This window comes from Mustelus asterias, chromosome 9, assembly GCF_964213995.1.
Source record: "Mustelus asterias chromosome 9, sMusAst1.hap1.1, whole genome shotgun sequence".
NCBI lineage: Eukaryota > Metazoa > Chordata > Chondrichthyes > Carcharhiniformes > Triakidae > Mustelus > Mustelus asterias.
Genome location: NC_135809.1, coordinates 32,896,358 through 32,913,598, shown reverse-complemented (window position 1 = coordinate 32,913,598; position 17,241 = coordinate 32,896,358). Strand labels below are relative to the sequence as shown.

General features: G+C 46.6%; 1 protein-coding gene across 2 annotated transcripts in view; it reads left to right on the top strand.

Annotated features, from left to right (window-relative positions):
* LOC144498588 (fatty acyl-CoA reductase 1-like) overlaps positions 1 to 17,241 on the top strand; it is a 213,299-nt gene that overhangs the window by 142,633 nt on the left and 53,425 nt on the right. The window lies entirely within an intron of this gene.

Here is a 17,241-nt window from a genome sequence, read left to right as displayed (position 1 = left end):
TCTTGGTGACTGTAAGTGGTTTACAACAACTTTGAATGTTCTCACTTTTCAGGTAATTGCAACATTGTCAGTGAGGAAACAGGGTTTTTTTTAGGTTAAGTAGGAGATTTTTGATAAGTAGAGTGAGGTATCCAACACTATGTTAGTCAATTGCATGACTGATGTTATGCTAACTATAAAGAATTACAACAGCATCAGACTCTAATGGGATTGTACCACTAAGACTCTTGGGGCTGGATATTCAGTCAGGATTGGGAACCGGAAATAGGGCCGAGTTCAAGATCCAAATCCCGTCTGCTGTGCTTAAGGCATGCCCGCTGGCATTTTCAAAGTGTAGCCAAATAAAGACCAGGGAACAGGGATGGTGGGCAGGCCACTGACATGGGAGGCCAATGGGAGGCCCTCCAGCACTCAGATTGACAGCCTCACCAACTGAGAGCGGCATGGTGGCACAGTGTTTCGCACTGCTGCCTCACAGCGCCAAGGATCCGGGTTCGATTCCCGGCTTGGATCACTGTCTGTGTGGAGTTTGCACTTTCTCCCCGTGTCTGCATGGGTTTCCTCTGGGTGCTCTGGTTTCCTCCCACAGTCCAAAGATGTGCTGGTTAGGTGGATTGGCCATGCTAAATTGCCACTTAGTGACAGGGGACTAGTAGGGTAAATACGTGGGGTTATGGGGATAGGGCCTGGGTGGGATTGTGGTCGGTGCAGACCCGATGGGCCGAATGTCCTTCGTCTGCACTGTAGGGATTCTATGAGGTGGAAGCTGCCAATCTTTTTGATGGAGAGAGAGAGGAGTGGGGCGGGGGGGGGGGGGGGGGGGGGAAGAAAGAGAGAGAGAGAGAGAGAAAGGACAGTGAAGTTAGTTTTATTTTTAAAAAGGCTACAGCCGTCTGGCCATGTTCCAAGAGGAAGCCCCTTCAGGGGTCAGTCAGTGATCGCAGCTGTCATCCAGAAGCCAACTTTTTTTTTCTTCTTTCACGGGATGTGGGCATCGCTGGCGAGGCCAGCATTTGTTGCCCATCTCTAATTGCCCTTGAACTGAATGGCTCACTTGGCCATTTCAGAAGGCAATTAAAAGTCAGCGACATTGGCGTGAGTCTGGAAGTACATGTAGGCCAGGCCAGACCAGGTAAGGATGGCAGACTCCCTTCCCTAAAGTGAACCGGTTAAGTTTTAATGGCAATCAACAATGGTTTCATGGTCACCATTACTGAAACTAGCTTTTCAATTCCAAATTCATTTATCAAATTCAGTTCAATTCCCACCCAGCTGCCATGTTGGGATTTGAACCTATGATCCCAGAGAATTCACCTGGGCTTCTGCATTACTAATCCAGCGACATTACCGTTATGCCAATGTCGTCCCCTAAATTATGGGTGAAGGCTGCTCCTCGCATAATCCATTGCCACCCCCCTGTCCTCTTCCTGCCCTGAGCCTGCCATGTGGGTCTGGACATGGTTTTGATTGACGTGGGCTTACCGACATTACTGGCTGAAAATCCTAGTTGCTGCGGTAACAGAGCCATAGTTATCAATAATCAGCCTTAATTGGCTGTCACCAATAAGTGACAGGCAATTGATCTGACCTCATGCCATCCTCATTGCAAATGGCACAGGGTCATGGTGATGACAAGCTGGCACAGGAGATGGTGATGCCAATTTGCACACTTGCCCGTCTCCAATCCAAACCCTACACTAATTTATAATTCCTGACCCCAGTTTTTGCATCAATTAATAAGGAAACCTATGGCATATTACGTATGTAAGAGCAAAGCTTATGATTGCTTCTCCAGTATGTTTTGCTTGTGTGGGTACCAATACTGATTCTCAAAGTCTAACTTTAATGAGGAAATTTGAATAGAAAAATATTTTCAACATATCACACACAGCCAGCCCCCTTGTCAGCTAAGTGAAGCAAAGCATGTCCACAGAGATTGAACCAATTGAAGTAATTGCCCTTTTCAAACTGCCTGCAACATTAGCAACAGATGCTGTGGCTCTGATGTTATCTCAGGTAGGTGTTGTGGCTGGGTCAGAGTTGGGGGTGGCTGGGGAGATGGGAAGAGGGAAAGGGGGATTTGTTACCTCCATGCTGTGAACTTGCTTCCATCTTTTTTTCCCCAGCAGGTTTCCCACCCAGAAGGCAGCCAAACTAATAGGTTTGGTTCTGTGTTGGACGCTACAGGGCGTTCCAGAGAAAGCTGCAGGCTAGGAGCTGATAGGAAGCCTGCACTGGATTAGTGGAGGTAGTGGCGTGGGAAGACAAGGGAGGAAAGGGTCTGGGTCATGGGTAGGTGTTCGTCATCGTGGTAGGAAGGGGATCACTGGGAGAAATTGAGACGGGAAGGCTGTTGGTATTCATTCAGTTGTTAGAATGGGAGAACATAGGAACATGGGAATTAGGAGCAGAAGTAGGCAATTCAGCTCTTCAAGCTTGGTCTGCCATTCCTGGTCTCAAATCTACCTCCCTAGCTGTTCCCAATATCCCTTTAACCTGTTTCTTATCAAAAATATATATTTTTCCTTCTTGAAACCATCTAATGATTCAGACTGCACCACACTATGGGGCAGCGAGTTCCACAGTAAAATTCATTTATTAGTCACAAATAGGTTTACATTAACACTCCAATGAAGTTACTGTGAAAGTCCCCTAGTCAACACACTCTGGCGCCTGTTCGGGTACACTGAGAGAGAATTTAGCATGGCCAATGCACCTAACCAGCACATTGTTTGGATTGTGGGAGGAAACTGGAGCACCCGGAGGAAACCCACGCAGACACGGGGAGAACGTGCAGACTCCACACAGACAGTGACCCAGGTCCCTGGCGCTGTGAGGCAGCCATGCCGCCCATTCACCACCCTCTGCGAGTAGGGGAAAACAGGTGAGCCTTGTGGGCTAGGAGGAAATGCTCTGATCCACAACCAGCATTGTAAAGGCACTTGTTTGCTCCATGAGGCAGTCCTTGCCGCCCTTTAGTTGCCAGATTGTACCTGGAAGATATGTTAAATCATTAGGTATGCATCTTCGTTATAATATTTAAATAACCAACCCTAAGGAGAGCAAGTTGGGTGCTCAGTGTCTGCCTCACTCTGGTAAAACAGGAATTGGGTGGTTTTCACATCTCACTCAACCCAAACCCATCCATTTCTAAGAGTTAAAAATGCCCCCTGTAAATCTGAAATAAAAATAGTCATTGCTGGAAACATTGGCCTCTGAAGAGGAACAAACAGGTCAACTTTGAAAGGTTACATTTAAGATATTAATGTGCTTTTCTCCTTGCAGTTGCTGATACAAACTGCGTCACCTGTATGTGAGTTGTGTAATCAGGAGTTGCAGTGTTTGCATGAAATATGGTTCATTTCTGTGGCATCACTCAGCTTGATCAACAGCACAATTGTTTTGCCGGTTATATTTGACAAAAGCTCACATTTCGTTCTACTTGGAGTTCTACAAGTTGCTGGCATTTTTGACATGCAATAGGATTTCCTTGGGGGATAGAGGAATTTGAAATCCATTTTTTAAATGGTGGATAACAATTACCTTTCTGAAATTTGACAACAAAACTGACATATCAGTTGGAAGATAACACTGAGGTAAGGTTGCTTCTCAGGAACTTGGCCACATGCTCAATTGGTAGACCCCAAGATTTCTGTCCAGTTCCAATGGATAGAGAAGTGATCCCATGATTAGGTCTATTGCCCAGTTTCCAGTGTGCTCTCCTGATGCAGGAAATTCAGTACTAGGATTAGTAACAACAGGAATGTACACCGTGGGTGGAATTTTCCCATCATTTGTCGGAGTGTCAAGCTCTGACTGAAAACCAATGTGTCTCTCTCCAGATGCACTGATGAGTTTTCAGAGCAGATCTTGAGCCAGTCTGACAAAAATATATCTGGGGGCTTGGTTTACGCCGTCAGCCTGGTGGGCCTGATAGAGCCGGGAAGGCCAGATCCATAGTGATCAGGGTGCCATCTTTGAAGGGTGCCCCAGTCAGCTCCGAAGTTAACACCCATTCCCCTCCCCTGCCTCCCAGCACGGTGGATTCAGGGGCTCTTCTTCCACCCACCCCACCCACCTGCCACCATCACGGCGCATTGCATAATCACCGGGGACTCTTCCCACTCTCCCCACCGACGGCCAACAACCACTGCTGAAGTATCACAGACATTCCTTCCACCTCTCTGCCCACTCTCCTCCACCCCCCCCCCCCCACCCTGTCTGTAAGTTCCTCCTTCAATATCTGCTTCCCTATGCCTTCAAGTTCCCACCTCATTGCTCATCCCACCATTGCCCACACCCCTCTCATTGCCCACACCCCCCCCTTGCCTGCAAGATTCCCCCTCATTGCCCACCCCCCCCTTGCCTGCAAGATTCCCCCTCATTGCCCACTCCTCCCACCACCGTGCCTGCAAGATCCCCCTTCAATGGCTGCTGCACACCCCAAATGCCTGCCGATTCCCCCTTCAATGCCCTCGGTGCTCCCTCTAACACTCCACCACACATAATGGGGAAACCCCCTCCCCCCTGCCAATGGCACTCTCCAGAGGGCCTGCCTGTGCTGCTATCCCCTGGCACTGCCCCTTGGCTCAGGTCAACTTGTGCCAGGCATGTTCCTCTCCCCCAGGGGGATGCACTCAGCTGATTCACGTCCTTGCATAGCTGCTGTAAACCTTGTCGACGGGACATTTGAATATTCAGTGAGGGGGGCTCAGTAATTAGATGAAAATGTGTGTAAAAACATTAAAATGAGGTTCTCGCCTTTTGTGGTGATGTCACTGGCGAGGGACATGGAAAATCCGAAAATGTGATCTCGCTGGCGAGAATTGCGTTTCCAAATTCTCGGCATATTTACCGTTCATGTTGATGGCTCACGTGGGCTGTAAATGGCCCCCTTGTGTCAAATGCAACTGAAAATGGATTAAGCCCCAGTTTTATTCTGACCTACTCAGCAGGAACGGGCCGTGTGTTTGGCAAAATCTGGGGAATGACATACGATCCCATTCTTTTACTTGGGGAATGATGTACCATCCCACTCTGGGAATAATGTATTGTCCCATACTGGGAATGACGTACAGCCTCATTCTGGAAATGGCTTATTGTCCCATTCTTTCAATTGGGGAATGATGTACCGTCCCACTCTGGGAATGATGTACTGTCCTGTTCCGGGAATGACGTACCATCTCATTCTGGGAATGACATGCTGCCCCATTATTTCAATTGGGGAATGATGTCCTGTCCCATTCTGGGAATGACATACCATCCCATTCTGGGAATGGCTTGCTGTCCCATTTTTGTACTTTGGGAATGACGTACATCCCATTCTTTCACTTGGGGAATGATGTTCCCTGTCATTTGTTCACTTTAGGAATGAAATACTGTCCAATTATTTTACTTGGGGAACACGTACTGTTCCATTCTTTCACCTATCCCGATTTAAACAGAGCGACTGACTCTATTCTGGAATGCAGCCACTACAAATTGATGGGTGCCTGATGAATATATTCCAATTGGATTCCCTTGACATAATTGGTACAATTTTCACAGCAGGAGGTAAGTGACAACAGCATCAGGTCAGAAAAGATTCCATGGCAGAATTAGACCAAACTGACAGCGTTCCGGTACAAAGGTTTGCTAAGCTCTTCTGTGAAGATGGGGCAATTTTAGAACATCTTATTTTCCATTTTCTGTATCAGAGTAGCATCAAGTCTGAACAATATTTGTGACAGATCAGCACTTTCCTCAATTTCACCCTTGCAAATGAATTGTTACGACTGTGACTTTAAGACTATAATTTCTTTTTAAGTTGGATAGAAAAGAGAATGTTACACGAGTGAGGTTATTCAATGGTATAAATAGCCTTGTAAATAGGCATTTTAAATTCTTAAACTGAACAGTTTTTCAGATTCACAAGCATTTGGCTGTAATTAAAGGGAAGTGGTGAGCAGGCAGTTTCTATCACAGATAAACGGCTTATCTGATCTTCTGAATCAATGCCCAGAAGTTAGAGAAAATGTCAAAAGAAGTCAATTATGACATTTGAAAGGAATGAGATGCAGGACCATGCCAAAGTCTGTGTTACACCCATAAAATGAGGCTGCGTTGGAAAGTCTTCACGACAGAAACTTTAAAATAAAGCAGAATGTAGTAATGAACCTGATTAGTTTTCACTAGAATGTTCTCCTTTGCCACTTTTTTTGTTTTTATGTTTTTTGTGAGAGTGCAGTTTTACTGATCTAAGTCCCGATTAAACTGATGTGTAGTCAGTAAATGTAAATCAGATTGACAGATCCAGATTGTAATCTGGGGTGGCATGGTGGCACAGTGGTTAGCACTGCTGCCTCACAGCGCCCAGGGACCCAGGTTCAGCTTCAGCCTTGGATGACTGTCTGTGTGGAGTTTGCACATTCCCCCTGTATCTACATGGGTTTCCTCCGGGTGCTCTGGTTTCCTCCCACAGTCCAAAGATGTGCGGGTTAGGTTGATTGGCTATGTTAAATTGACTTTGGTTTCAGGAGGATTAGCAGGGTAAATGTGGGGAGTTACGGGAATAGGGTTTGGGTGGGATTGTGGTTGGTGTATTCTTGATGGGCCAAATGGCCTCTTCCTGCACTGTAGGGATTCTATGATTCCTTTTTAGTTAAGGAAAGCAAAGTTCTGTCTGTGGTTCCATCAAAACACAGAGTTCAGCCAACCAGCGTTCAGACTCTGAAATGGTCCAACCATCTAAGCAGAGGAGCATTTAATTTTTTTTTAACTGTTTGCTTCATACCAGTTATGGCTACATTGCAACTGTTAGGAGCCAATTGGTGTGAAACTATGGGCTGGACGTACAGCCCATACTGGGGCTGGGATTGGAGGTGGATGGAAAGATGCAAATCATCCCACTGGCCGCACCACAGTAACTTCATTGCAGTGTTAATATAAGCCTCCTTGTGTCAATAATAAATAGTTAAATATACATTTTCCTAGCTTCAGTCCATGTCCAGACCATTCTTGCCCATTTGTGGCGTGTAGCTGATCAGGCTCATTAAGAACCTAATTGAGGCCAGTTAGCAGAGGCCAACATTCATTCTCCAGGTTTTCGCAGGTAACGGGCCATTTCGCGATAGCTTCCTGGCAGAGGGCTGGTATGTGGCCAGCAGTTCAGGCAGACCAAGAGGTCCTCCCTGCCTGCTTTGATTGTGGTACTGTGATGGGTCGGGTACCATCTCCACTGACACCCCATTCTCCCCGCTCTCCCACAGTGGTGGCCTGGCCGCAAAAGCAATTTTTAAATTCGAGATTTTGAAAGTTGGAGAGGGCACCCCCATAATGAAGTGCCCTCTCGCTTAGCTGCTTCATAGCCTGAAAGGCCTCTGATTGGCCCTCCACTTTTGAGATCAGGACTCCCGTGAACCCTGTGAAAATTGTAATAATGACTGTTTCCCCTGGGGGCAGGTTCGGGACCTGAAACGGTCCTGACCTCTGCTTCCTGTTCCCAGAAGGAAAATCCAGCTCTACAATCTTTTAATGCAAAGTGCAACTATACTTGCTAATAATAAGTATTCTCAATTTAGATCTTTCCGTTTTTGGGATCAATTTCAGTTGTCTTGAAAGCAGTGGCGTCGAAGGTTTTACCCTTACTTCTAAAAGAGACATTGGCCGGGATTTTCCTGACTTGGGCTAAAGGAGTTCCCGAGAGTATTTGAATCCCAAATGCTTCATGCATCCTACATTATAACGGTGGCTACATTTCAAAAATACCTCATAGGCTATAATGTGCTTTGAGACATTAGCTGGTCATAAAAGGCGCAATAGAAATGCAAGTGTTTCTTTTCATTTTGAACAATGTCATCATAAATCGACTGGAATCTGACCTTGAAGTCTATGAAAATGTTATGCTGCAGAGATGTTGGGGGACATACACAACACGTATATTTTAACTGTAACCAATTTATAACTCATAAGCTTAGAAACTGCCATTGGTCCAACATTTACTGGCTGACAATTATATATGGAACCTGCTGATTTACATGTAGCTTTGCTGTTTTCAGCCCCAATGACTATATTTCCCATGTAATTGACCAGCTGTTGGAAGAAAGAGAAACACTAATTGTATTACTCACAAGCTACATTGAGAAGGAGTAGACAAATGTTTATTCGGTTGAATTATGAAAGAATTCAAAATTGGAGTGAAGAGATCAGGTAAAGCACGGTCAGTAGTAATGCAGGTCTATTCGTAGAATCCCTACAGTGCATAAGAAGTCAATTTTTAAAAAATTCATTCGTGGGACATGGGCGTCGCTGGTTGGCCAGCATTTATTGCCCATCCCTAGTTGCCCTTCAGAAGGTGATGGTGAGTTGCCTTCTTGAATCGCTGCAGTCCATGTTCTGTGGGTTGACCCACAATGCCCATCAAGTCTGCACTGACAACAATTCCACCCAAGCCCTATCCCTGGAAACCCACGTATTTACCCTGGTAATCTCCCTGATACTAAGGGGCAATTTAGCATGGCCAATCAACCTAACCTCCAAATGTTTGGAGTGTGGGAGGAAACCGGAGCACCCGGAGGAAACCCACACAAACATGGGGAGAATGTGCAAACTCCACACAGACAGCAACTCGAGGCTGGAATTGAACCTGGGTCCCTGGCACTGTGAGGCAGCAGTGCTAACCACTGTGCCACCATGCAGCCCTTAAGGTATTGAAGGGGTGGACAGATACAATTTATTGGCAAGATTTTCAGTTGCTCATGGGGGATGTGAGGGGAGGTGCAGGTGTGCTCTGAAAATAGTGCACTCCTTGGCATGTCAATGTCCTGACATCCCTGTGACACACTGAAGTTTTTAAAGGGGGGACGGGGCTAGCAACCCACATACCTCACTTGCTTCTAATGGGCTGGAGAGGAGCAGAATGACATTTCAAAGTTAATAATGGGAAGAGCGAGCAGGCTGGTAGTTCTCAACAAGGAGTCATTATTGACAGTGGCTGTTGATGACAAACCTTGTATAATAAAGGATAGTCCAACTGAGGTGTTCATACAGTGGCACAAAGTTGCCATCGCAGAGTGACCTGAGAAGTGAGCTCTTGAGGACTTGTGAAGACCATGAGGTTATTGACCCTCTGCTTTCCAGCCTGTTCTATTCCTGCAGGAAAAGGCAAGCCCTGTAATGGCTGCTGTTTGCCTTTTAAAATTGTCTTCCGTAACCAATTCCCACCTCCACCCTGGGCCTGCTGTTCCTATTTGTGCGCTGAACTCGTCTTGGACCTCTCTCATTGAAAATGATGTGGTATGACATGGCCTGGGGTCGGGACCCATAAATGGTCCTGATGACAATTTCCCTCCTGATCCTGAACTGAATTTCTGACCACAGCCCTTCCCTAGAGATGCCTCAGTACACAAGACTAGGAGGAGGATGATAAGAGAACTTGACACTTGTCAACCAAATCAATTCTGAAAAAGGTGAACCCACATTCAGAGCCCTTGTAATGAATAATATATAAAGTCTGAGGGGGAGTCACATAATCCAAGAAGGCTTTCAGGAAAACCATGTGAAGGGTAGGTCGTGCCTCACAAACCTTATTGAGTTCTTTGAGAAGAGATGGATGAGGGTAAAGCAGTTGATGTGGTGTATATGGATTTCAGTAAAGCGTTTGATAAGGTTCCCCACAGTAAGCTATTGCAGAAGAAATGGAGGCATGGGATTGAGGGTGATTTAGCGGTTTGGATCAGGAATTGGCTAGCTGTAAGAAGACAGAGGGTGGTGGTTGATGGGAAATGTTCACCCTGGAGTTCAGTTACTAGTGGTGTACCGCAAGGATCTGTTTTGGGGCCACTGCTGTTTGTCATTTTTATAAATGACCTGGATGAAGGCATAGAAGGATGGGTTAGTAAATTTGCGGATGACACTAAAGTCGGTGGAGTTGTGGACAGTGCGGAAGTTGTTGCAGGTTACAGAGGGACATAGATAAGCTGCAGTGCTGGGCTGAGAGGTGGCAAATGGAGTTCAATGCGGAAAAGTGTGAGGTGATTCACTTTGGAAGGAGTAACAGGATTACAGAGTACTGGGCTAATGGTAAGATACTTGGTAGTGCGGATGAACAGAGAGATCTCGGTGTCCGTGTGCATAGATCCCTGAAAGTTGGCACCCAGGTTGATAGGGTTGTTAAGAAGGCGTACAGAGTGTTAGCTTTTATTGGTAGAGGGATTGAGTTTCGGAGCCAGGAGGTCATGTTGCAGCTGTACAAAACTGTGGTGCGGCCGCACTTGGAGTATTGCGTACAGTTCTGGTCACCGCATTATAGGAAGGATGTGGATGCATTGGAAAGGATGCAGAGGAGATTTACTAGGATGTTGCCTGGTATGGTGGGAAGGTCTTATGAGGAAAGGCTGAGGGACTTGAGGTTGGTTTTCGTTAGAGAGAAGAAGGTTAAGAGGTGACTTAATAGAGGCATACAAGATGATCAGAGGATTAGATAGGGTGGACAGTGAGAGCCTTTTTCCTTGGATGGGGATAGCTAGCATGAGGGGGACATAGCTTTAAATTGAGGGGTGATAGATATAGGACAGATGTCAGAGGTAGGTTCTTCACTCAGAGAGTGGTAAGGACGTGGAATGCCCTGCTTGCAGCAGTAGTGGACTCGCCAACATTAAGGGCATTTAAATGGTCATTGGATAAACATATGGATGATATTGGAATAGTGTAGATTAGAGGGGCTTTAGATTGGTTTCACTGGTCGGCGCAACATCGAGGACCGAAGGGCCTGTACTGCGCTGTTATGTTCTATGTATTCTGCTCCAAGCCAAATTGAAATGGAGGTTGGATCACATGACACACTTCCTATAAAAGAATGTCATGATGCTATCCCTTAAAGACATATTACAACATCCCCCTTTCATTTTAAAGATAGTTTGCCCCTTTCCAATTAAACTACTTACAATACATGTTCATGTTTAGTTGCTATAATAAGTGTATAGAACTGTTGAGTCTTTGACTCTCTAAAGTGTAAAGGTAATCTACCAGTAACCCAGATCGCGTGATGATAACCTTGTCTGGAGGTTTCTTTAATTGCTCAGTGATCTGTGGGATTGTAATCCTTGGATGTTATTCCTGGTTGTATTCAGGATTCTAATCTAAATTCAGTAGGACTGCATGGTGGTTGGAGAGCTGGAATGGATCTGATTTGTCTTCAGTTACACACCTTTGTGCGTAATGACTTCATCCGACCTTTGTTCTAAACAAGTTCTTGTCATTTTGGCTGGTTGCTATATACCTTCTGTGGGGATCCTGGATTTAAATTTATTGTTCAAACTGTAAACTTAGCAATTCTGTACCTATGCATGAGGATTAAATCCATAGATTATAACTAGTGAGAGATCATAGCACGCTGGTAGATCTACAATTGCTAAACCTCATTCTCCACGATGTAGAACATCTGTGGCAGACAGGAGGATTGATTGTGTTTGCAAACCAGGACTATGGAACTTCCGCTGGGAGTTAGTGAACCATTGTACGCTGAGAGTTTCACAGCAGTAGATTTTACCATGGCCTTCCATGTCAGTGGATACGTGTCATTTAGAATTCGTATGGGTATGTTGGTACTTGCACCTGTATCCATCTTGACCAATAACAAATAATAACCAACTTTCTTAAGGTAAATAATTAGAAGCTTGGCAAACACTTTAGAGGAGAAATAGCATTAATGTTTTCCATGAGATTGTCAGTGTGAAACATGTGTCCTTCATCTCATCGTGCACATCATTGTCACTTTCTAGTTCCTCGGTCACCTCATGTAAATGTATCTGACAGGATACTGGATCGTTCTTATTGTATGAAGGCATGTGTTGTGTATGGTCTGTTTGGATCAGTGTATGGCTCTTTGTAGCTTTACCCCAGTGTACTGCTGCTGCCAATGCTCCTATATGCCACAAGTCTTGCAAAATCTATAGAGAGCTCAGCAGTTTCTTGAGGTGGGATTTTCCAGCCCTTCCTGCCAGCAGGATCTGTGACCAGCCCCAGCGGCATGCTCCCCGGCGGCAAGACCAGCAAGCAACGCAAATGGCCATTGACATACCGTGTAGCGGCCGGAACGGAATTTCTGCTGGATCTCTTGGAGTTGGTGGAAGTGCTGGGTGTTTGGAGGAGTTGGTTACAGTTGGTGAAGTGTACAGGGAGTGGTGCTGCATGCAAAAAGAAGCCTTTGACTGCCAGGGCTTTGGGCACACCATTTGCTTCTCTAGTGGGGGCTATAATAGCAGATATTAATAGCAGCAAATGCGAAGACAAGGTGCTCGGCTCGCTTGGGAGGGACAGAAGGGCTCTCAACAAGAAGCCTTGTTTACCCAGGGTCTTCTGGGAGCACTTTTCTTTCTTCCACTGAAGTCAGCAGCAGTGTGTTTGTCATCTGCAACTCGCAAAGGAGGTACTCATGGAATTTAGTCGTGTCTTGGAACCATATTTGTAATCTCAGAGTAGGGCAAAGGTGGCACTGCCAGTGCCTGCAAAGATGGCCCTGAATTGTTTTATACTGGGATCCTTCGAAGCCAGAACAGGTGACTTATCTAACATGCTCCAGTTCACTGTCCTTTTCTGTCCTCGGCGAAGTGATGGAGCCTCTGTATGCCGGGAGAGGAAACGTTATTGTTTTCCCTGTGTACAGAGAGAAGCAGGCAGAGTGCGCTTGTGACTTAGTCAGGATATAGTGGGCTGTGTTATGGCTAGGCCCCGGGTGAGGTCTCCCAATTTATTGCGATTCTGGACAAGGTACCCCCAAATTGCTCCTGAGTGAGGGGGGATGAACTGGTTCCCCTTCTTTATTTAACCCCCTCAGTTGGTCAGAACGAAGTTAATTAAAAAGGATCACTTCCCTCTAGGATCCCTTCTCCCTGTCCAAGGGCCCGATTTTACCATTTTCATTCTCAGTGCTGAATCTGAGCACAATTCAGATCCAATTTGGAAAACTGCTCTCAGGCGCCCCATTCGCACTCAGCCTGAAAAAAAATCACGAGTCCGAATTGCACTGTGGGCGGGGCTTATCACACCCGAAACGCTGCAGCTCTGATCGGAGCCTTCAACTGCACATGCACGGTGAAAGAAAAATGTGAAAAACGTGCCGATGTCACATCGCTCCCGGGTCGCATAAAGCGGCCTGGGAATGAAAAGCGGGAGCGATGGCCCCCACAGACATCGCCCCACCCCCACAACATAACTGTTCCCCCTTATCCACCCACCCGCCCACTACCCAGACCGATCGTGACCACCTGCCCCCCCACTGATCGCCCGCAAAGTGGCAGCGGTCCCCCCCTGCCCCCCACACCAGAAATCCATCTGGCCTCCTTCCCCCCCACCCCTCCCCCACCAGAGAGCGATCTGGCCTTCCTTACCCCACCCCCACCAGAGAATGATCTGGCCTCCCTCCTCCCTCCCCCGCCCCACCAGAGAATGATCAGGCCTTTCCCCCCCCATCCCCCCATCAAAGGATGATCTGGCCTCCCTCCTCCCCACCCTCACCAAAGAATGATCTGGCCCACCTCCCTTCCCCAACTCCCACAACCGATCTGAGTTAGAGAGCCATTGGAAGCTCTGTACCTAACTCTTCAGCAGCTGGAGCGCCCGAAACAGACCTTTGCCAAGTGTGTCTGTTTCACGCCGAATCTGAACACGCGAACGTGATGGTAAAGGTAAAGCCCACTTTGCGGGCGATCAGTGGGGGGGCAGGAGGTCGCAATCGGTCTGGGTAGTGGACGGGTGGGTGGATAAGGGGGAACTGTTATGTCGTGGGGGTGGGGCGATGTCTGTGGGGGCCATCGCTCCCACTTTTCGTTCCCAGCCACTTTATCCACTTTTTGCGACCCGGGAGCAATGTAAAGTTGGGCGGGCAGTTCATTAATTCAATTTAAATGCATGCAAATGCATTTAAATCGCCGTTGCGTCCGTTTTGGGCGCGGTTCGGATTGCGGCCATTTTTGAGCCTTGGTAAAGTGGGCATCTGCGCGGACGTGGGCACGGATCACGCTAATCGCCTCACGCCCGACTTTGCCAAGTTTTTGTGCCTGTTTTCGGGCGCGATGCAATGGTAAAATCGGGCCCCAAATATATTTGTGTTAAAAGGATGCAGTTTAACCAGACTTTCTTGAGTTAAAGAAAGAGGGAGTTTACTAGTGACTAAAACGTGAGAAGAAAATGACAAAAATGCTACATACATGCACACAGATTAGAAATGAGAAGTGAATCCAAAATAAAAGTGAAAAAGATATATATAAATGGTCCATGAGGAGTAGAGGGTGAGACATTGTGGCTGTTAGGTTGGGCAATTCCAATAGAGCTGACTTCGACAGTTGAACAGTTGGTTTGGAGATTCCAGGTTCTGCAGGTTAGCTGAGAGGAGTTGTCCTGTTCCTTTTCCACTGTGACTTTGCTGACTTGAGTTGCTTCCAGCAATCAGAGAGAGAGCGACTTTTCTACTTGTAAGCACAGGAATGTCTAGAGGATGTTCTTCAGCTGCGACCTTCACAGCGCACATGAGCAGAGTAGAACTGGAACACCAGACTAGCACACTGACACTAGTGTTACAATTGGTTTTTAACCCCTCATCTCGTGTATTCCAGAAAGGGGAAAAACACAAACATGCCTTTTGCCCAGAATGCTTTATATCAACTCACATCATGTCCATAGTCTAGGATCTAACTCTCAGGGGATTACAGTTCAGTTTTTTCCCTTGCATTACTTCCTTTTTAAATGTCTCTATCTGAAAAAAGGTGCAACATTCTCTTCTCTCTTGACTAGTTGGTCAATCCACATAGAAATTCTAGCAAGAGTTATTTTGCAATTTCAGCCAGTTTTTGCTTGTATGTCCTTTTTAAAAAAAAACAACTTAAAAGCTCAACATGTCTGTAAGTAATTTGGGGCTGAAATCCATTGTCGTGGCCGCTGCCACATGGTGCAGGATGCCATCAGCTGGACACACTTGGCTTTGTGGTCGCCATTGCTGATGAGGTGCATTGCAACCTCAAAAGTGACCACATGGGCAGTGATCAGATGGTGTGCACCCACAGTTAGCACATCATGCCAGCGAATGCCCACTATCCTGGCAGCAGCCTTGGGACATTCATCTTCTGCCATTTCAACAATCTTTCAGCCACCATGTCAAACCAGAGGGTGGCTGCAGGGTGACTAGGGCTGGCTGATGATTTATCTCTATAATCCACATGACCAGCACATGTATAATGAAATTCATGCTACTGCAGGAAGCAATGGTTCCTATTAGGGGCTGTTACGATGGTTTTCTTGTTGTATTTAAAACTATCATTCCTTTCAAGTAGCCAGATAAGGTAATAGAGTGGTTTCAATATGAACTTCATTATAGCTATAGGACCCTGAATGACCATTCAGAGTGAAAATTTTAGAAATACATAGGCAATTAAAGCCTCAGCTTCGATTACAAGTAATTAGCATATATCAATAGACGTATAGGAGTTATCTCTATCGAGTCATAGTTAAGGTTACATCTTGCATACATAAGGGTATAATATCCAATTAAAACTCGTGCCTGTTAGATCATCAAGAAATGAAAGCTATATCTCTGACCAATGGTATCTCAACCTCCCTTTCTATTGTTCCTTGTTCGAATGGGCAGACATGAACTACAGCTGCACATCATTCAATTAGATGGTCCTTGACCTTTATCTAGGCTTACTTTAATAAAAAACCTGTCATCTGCACATAGCTTTCCTTGTGTGACTGAGGTTCAGCTTGCAGCTCATGTGATTTTTAACCACATGTGATTATTAACCCTTTCAGTTCCATAACCGTGGCCGCTGTGGGGAGTCCTCTCGGTGTCCCAATTCATGGTAATCTACTGCAATTCTCCACAGCCTGTCCAACGTGAGGTTGCACCCCTTAAACCCCAGAGACTCAGTAACCTCTTCAAGGGCAGGTAGCAGAGTATGCGGGGGAGGAAGAAGAAGGGAGGAGACAGTCAGCATGGATATGTTCCAGATGGGCTACCCATAAATAATAATGTAACTCCAGATCTGTATTGCCCTACATCCCACACTTTTATCAGCCCTTTATTATGAACCATCACAATTCATTTAGGCTGGAAAATTGGGCGGGGATCCTGGATTCAGGATTCAATCCTGGACCGGGGAGCGGCGCGGGCTTGGAGGGCCGAAGGGCCTGTTCCTGTGCTGTATTGTTCTTTGTTCTTTGTTCATTCTTGGCTGCATTCCTGAAGTAAAAGCCACCAAGAAACAACCAATTACTTACCAACTGGCAAAATATCCAATAATCTATTGAAAACTCAAACAGAGGGCCCAAACCAGGCAGGGGGTGTGGGGGCTGGGTGAGGGGCATTGTAGTTTGGACGGGAAAGTGCAGAGGAGAGATCCCACCACTTTCCTGCCTCTTTCTGATTAAGTGCACAGAGGAAAGGCTCCAGATGGCCCTCCTGCCTGGAGGCCAATTGATGCCTGTTAAGTGGGGCCAGCATTGATAATTTATCAGTGGTTGGCGGGGACCGCACCCCTGTGGACCTACTGCTCGGAAAGTTCTGATGGAAATGCTTGTGGCTGATGGAATGGGGGTGGGTCCTCTTTGTCAAGCTCATCATGACTGATGGATGTACCCGCTGGTGGGATTGGAGGGGCCCAAAGACACCCTCTCCCCATGCTTTAAACAATCCCTGCTCTCTGGGGCCTCCCTGTCTGGCTCTGGTGAACCCACTCACATTTTCCTCACAACAATCACTGGTGTGGGCTACACCTTTCTGGCCAGCAGCTCTCTGAGGTGAGATATCAGCCCCACACCAGGATGTTCCACACCAGGATGATTTCCCTCACATGAGCCAGGAAGCCTGATGGCAAGTAGATCGGTGCCCAGCTAGGACTTAATCCATTGGATCTTCCAAAAATGGCCATGTTAAATTTTGCCCACAGTTCTGCACATTCCTTAATGGCTGTCCTATTGTTCCTTTCCCTGGTCCAGTGCTAACTCTGGCTGTGGCATGGCTGCTGGAAGGCTGGTGACTTTCACTGGGTGAGTCTGCAGATGGCTTTGTAGGATGCCCTTTAGCAGTTCTGATCTTAGAATGCTCGGCCAGGATGGCATCATACTGGGTTGGCAGGCTAGCAGGCAACAGCAAAGGCACACGTAGCGTAGCAGTGGTGGGAGGATGAGTGCTGCTATCCTAAGAGAAGACAGTAGATTGGCACTCCACTGGCAGAATTCAGCAATCCTGGTAATCTGTTGGAGACCAGA